Raw genomic sequence first — 6,000 nt, 5'->3', positions numbered from 1 at the left:
CTCTCTTTTGGAATTCAATTACATACATATAGGTAGCTATAGGCTCTAGAATTTTTCTCTTTATTAAATCTGTTTTTAATTCTTCAAGTTTTGCTCGAAATATTCGGGCTAACAAATCTGGCCTATTTTGTATACTATCATTGTGCCTCAATTCTTGTTTAATTTCAGGCCAATTTGGATTGCATGTCATTGTTAAAAATACATCAGATTTTCCATATCTTTGAACTAAACACGTTGTATCCATATATCTTTTAGTTAAATTTATAGGACCTTTAATAAACCCTGTAGGCAACACAATTGATTTGCCAATTTTATAGCCTCTATTCTCACCATTTTGTATACTATCTAAAATTTCTTGGTAACGTTCACCTCGTATATTCTTTTGATTATTACGAAAATAATCTAATCTCGCAGCTTCAATCTTAACATACATATCCACTATATATTGTTGTAGAAGTCTGCCTGTATGAAGGAGTACAGACTTATTTGAAAGTCTAATTTGAAGTTTGTAGCAATAATATTCACGGCATGACACAGTAATTCGTTTCTCACCTCTTTTCATAACTGAAACGAAAAAAAATTAAAGTCACAAAGACAGATCTAGAAATGACAATACATTTATGCACTCTAAAAAGATTAAAAAACTTCAATGGTAATAAAACTTACCACGATCTTCCATCTCTATAAGTTGTTCAGTCAAATCAATGTGATTGATTTGTATGAAATCTTCATGGACTATTGAAGTATTCAAATTTACCTTTTCGATACCTTCATGCCATCTAGGTTCTCCATAGGTAAATATTAATGGATATTGAAGTGGATCATAACAGCTATAGTAGTAATTTACTTTATGTGTAGTATTGGAATGTCCATAAATTAATATATCACGAGTCTTTATGCTTGCAGATGGATCCTCATCAACCCACATGCAGTCACCTGTTCACATGATGGCATGTTATATACTCTCTGGTCGAGACCTGGATCAGACCTCAACACGATACAACATGAATCAAAATCAGAAATTTCACTTAATGATTGAAAGAAACGACAATATGGATTTATCTTTAAGATATCTTTTACTTTTTCAAAGTTGATTCACTTAACGTATCTGAAATTTTTAGTCTATTACTAATTTCATTATAAGTATCGTAAAAGTATAACTACAAATACGTACGATTTCCATCAATTGGTAGAAGTGGATTTATAAAATGGTATACCTGTCCCTAAACTTTGAACGTATATACACCTCTATTATTTTTGCACAAATTTTTATCATATTTAACACCAAATGAAGTGAATGCAAAATGGTTGTTATAAGTACGAGCAACTTTTTTAAAAGCAATCGCTTCACATGAAATAGAAGTAAATAGCTCATACAACTCAGAGGGAACACTGTTCAGCTGTAATTTAACTTTTTTATCACAACAACAAAAACTCTTACTTTCTTTGTAAAATTTTTTTGCACCACAATGTTTACAAATTGTACAAGAGGGAAGAATATAAGGTTCAACTGGAATATTTCGTATATCAATTCTCTTAAAACGATCTAAAATGATAGGAACATGTGAACCACATTGAGATTGCATATTGTCATCTTCAAATTGCTTTTCCACGCCAATGCTCATCAACATGAAGATCCTTCTATAATTCGACGTACTGATCAATAGAATCTACAATCATAAAATTAGTATAAGATTACTGAAAGACAACAGAAGTGCAAAAATTGAATTAAAAAATAATTTCATAAAAACAAAATGAAAGGGAGTATATTACAACATGACCAAATAAATAGCCGGATGCAAAAAAAAAATTATAAAAAAATATATTCAATCTACGAAACTTGCTGTGAATTTAGGACAACATCTCATCCTTCTTCCTGACATATGTGTAGAACTTGTAGATATTTCTATAATACCAAATATTTATGTTAAAATTACGTAAAAAATATTAAACCAACAAGAAATCACATTTAAACAACAAATCATACCTATATGTCTCTTATGCAATTTGTTTTTTTGTACCCTTGGTTGAATTGCAAGTTTAGAATCGTGTGCTTGTGTGGATAAGTTCAGCCTTCTTAAACGAGCATGTCTACTCTTAAACCAATTATAAACATTTATATCAGAGATTTGTCCATGCAACGATAGTTCAGAGACTATCTGCATGATCCTTGACTTGTTTGAGATTTTATTCTCTTGATTAAATATAGATTCAAGAACTTGAAGTTGTGCAGATGTAGGTATCCAATATTGCTTACTCATTGTATTGCTGAAAGAAAGAAACCACAAAAATCAACTCAATAAAATTGAAAACATAACTAAGAGTATGCACATTGAAAACAATATCATCGTACAAAAGAAGTCAAAAAAATGCATACACTTCCATGACCCGAACAATAGGAAATATATCAAAAAAAAGAAACCCACCAACAACAACAGGTCTATCGCTGAACAAAATATACATGCAATTGAAGACATGGAGAAAATAGAAGGATGAGACAAAAACAAGATGTTTGCACGAACGAAAGAAAAACAACGACGTTTTCCGTTCAAAAGGTAAAATGAAAATGACATAGACAGGGTAATAAATAAATTATACTCGCCTAAGTACTATAGTTGGAAGAATAAAAAAAAGAACTAAATATACTTATTCATTTTTTTATTTCTATATTATATATTATAAATTTTTATCATCACATAAATAGAAATTGCAAAATTTTAAAAATAACGTTAAGAAAGTCCGACTATTGGTTAAATTTCATACAAAATAAGAAACTCATGTTTAAACTAAAATATAACTTCATATAAAATTATAAAATTATGTTCGACAAAATAAAAATAATATTGAACTATTTGTTGTAATAACAGTTAAGAGAAAAAGAAGGGGAAAAAATAATGCTTCCGTAATTACGGAAGCACAAGGGCAAGGTTTCCGTAATTACGGAGGCTCAAAATTGAGCCTCCGTAGCACTACGGAGGCAGTTTGTGCCTCTGTAGTAATTACGAAGGCTCAATATGAGCCTCCATAATTACAGAGGCACCAAACTGTCTCCGTAAACAAATTTCATTTTTTTCTCCTTTCTTTTTCCTTTACCGACTCTCAGCATCAAAATTTAATTTCATTTAATCAACTCAATTTTTTTTAATAGATGTGATTCCTAATATAAATACATAAAATATAAATCATTTTTTGTATTTATACAAATATTATATAAATCCTTCAAATGAATAGAAATGTAGATAAATAATAGACATATTACATATGAATTACATTTTCAATCGTAATCTTTTGAGTGCAATTAAATAATGTGTGAAATGTGTTAAGATAAAATAGTCACTCACATGATATTTCAATAATTTTTTTCTCCTCACTTTTATTTTTGGGAAGAGTAAGATTAGGCTTTTTCGATAACATATTGTCCATTTCTACAACCCGTGAACCTCTTGTCAAATCTGGAGACAATGAAAAAAATAGAGGAAGTATATATTCTCTAATTTAAATAGCTTCTTATGTTTTTAAAATTTACCTTAAATCACTCTTCACATAAAATATTTACATATCTTTGCTTGCAGTGCTCAACAAAAAGAAAATCAGGTGTCTATCTACTCTTTCTTGATTACCATATCTATTTTTTCAACACTAAATTTTACAGTTTTAACTTACATCTTATTTATTGAGATGGACTAAATGCCAATCTTCAATTCTTCTATTAAAAATCGAACACAAATCATAAATTTCTTACCAAACTTCATGATATTCTTCTACAATGACATATAGAATATTTTCTTTTTTAAATCACATACAAAGTTTATCTTACAGACATGAAACTTCCATTAACAAACTTTCTAACTCGCCTATACTGCAAAATCTACCTTAAAATCTATATTAGGGCCTCCACAACGTAAATAATAGAGTTATTCTAACAAAATTTTCATTGTACTATATCGAGACAGAATGGAGGTGCCACATCGTTTCTTCAGAATCATTACTTCTCCACAAAACCATAATACCCGTCTGATTAGTCACACAACAGTTTCTCCTTTCACATTTGAATAGATGCATTCTTAATTTCTCTCTTATAATGTTTTAATGTATATGTATAGATGCTTTCCAGATCCTTTGTCAATGATTGGAGACACAAACTTGGTGACACAGTACGAGTAACTGTATATGATAGTATAATTGTCACAATACGATTGGAAAGAGATAATGGAAGAATATATTTTGCCGATGGATGGGAACAATTTTTTGACCATCATAACTTATAGAATGCTCATGTTTTGGTATTTGAATATAACTGAAACTCCACATTTAATATGACCATATTTGACCATTCTGGATTAGAGGTCATATATAACTCTGATGTTCCCGAAGAATACAACATTTCACATACAGATAACCCTGCATTTGAAATAACACTAACACCCCATCACAACAACCATCGGGAAATTGTAGGTGTCATCTTCAATATCTCATTCTACATTCATCTCTTCCACATAAATTTGATTCAAAGATCAATAATTTATTCATTCATGGTTTTCCAGTGTATACCAGGACAGTTTTCTAGATATCACCTACCAAGAAGTCTACGAAGTGTTCAAATCTATGATTCTTTATATCACAACTGGGAGCTCGCCACAAATTTGTGAGCAAATGGTCTAATAAGATGTATGACTATAGGCTGGGCAGATTTTTTTAGAGAAAAAGAACTACAAATGGGCGATACATGTGTTTTCGAACTTTTGAACAGTGAACCCCCAAAGTTCATCGTCTACAAAAAAGACCATGTTGGTGGAAGTTTGACACGTCTATAAGACCTCTTTACTTTCTTCTAAATGAATTTGTATACACGGAAAATATTTTATTTTCATGTTAATCCATGTTAATCTATTCTACTATTTTCACGCCCAATTCTATTTACTCTCTTATTTTCCAGTTCACTCCAGAGTTTGTGTACAACAAATCAACATCGACATCGAAGTTCAATACTATACAGGAAAAATGAAAAATCAAATCAGATGAAAGTAGATTTCCCCCTCATTAATCATCGCAGGAAAAACCTCTAGCATGAACTAAAGAGAAGTTGAAAACATTCTTCACCACTACCTGCAAACTAAAATAAGGCCAAAAAAATATACGTCGACGATCGAACAAACAAAGAGAACAAATACAATATAAGTGCAGTGATTGAAGCACAAAATACAGATATCCCAAATATAATAGAAACAGAAATAGTATACATATATGGAGAAAAGAAAGGAACCAATGAAACTCAAAGAGAAAAAAAGAGTTAGGCAGTAGCGTATGAAAATGGAGAAGAAAGAAAGAAAAATCTACCTAATCTGAAGACAAGTGGGTGCATCACTGTAGCTTATATATATATTTTTCTTATATTCGTTTCTATAGTGTTGAACCATATTTTATCTCTGGTGGAATTAATAACTGTAGCAGTGTATTCTTTGTTTGATAAGTTATTTAAGTCAATTTTGTTTCTTTAGTTCGTTGTTCATCTCTTCTTCTTCTTCTTCTTCTTTTTAACAAATTTGATTATTGTTTCTCTTATTTAACTATATGTGCTGAAGTGTTTTCATAGTGTTTATTTTCAAATTTTATTATGTAATTTCTTAGGTTTCTTTGGTTACTTATTTAGAACAAGTTTTTTCTTGTTGGTTGTTGAGTTTTCTTTGTGTAGTGTATAAATAATTTATTTTATTTTTCTTTGTATACCAATAAATATTCCTAAAAATAATTACTCATGAGTAAAAAGTTGTCTTGGTTATTTGGAATAGCTAAAAGTAAGTTCTATGTATTTTTTGAAGGTCTTTGAGGTGATGAGAAAGCAGGAGCAAATGCGGACAACAAAATTGGCAATGGAGAAGGCTAATTTTGAGGCCATTGAAACTAATGGTGATATCGTTAGTGTTTGATTTGGTAAATTAAGTAAATCATTTATAAACGTTGTTAATTTCGGTTAGTTTCTATTTGTTGTTAGCAATGCTT

Source organism: Olea europaea, chromosome 10 (genome assembly GCF_002742605.1).
Source record: "Olea europaea var. sylvestris chromosome 10, O_europaea_v1, whole genome shotgun sequence".
In the NCBI taxonomy this organism is placed as follows: Eukaryota; Viridiplantae; Streptophyta; class Magnoliopsida; order Lamiales; family Oleaceae; genus Olea; species Olea europaea.
This window is presented reverse-complemented; position numbering follows the sequence as displayed.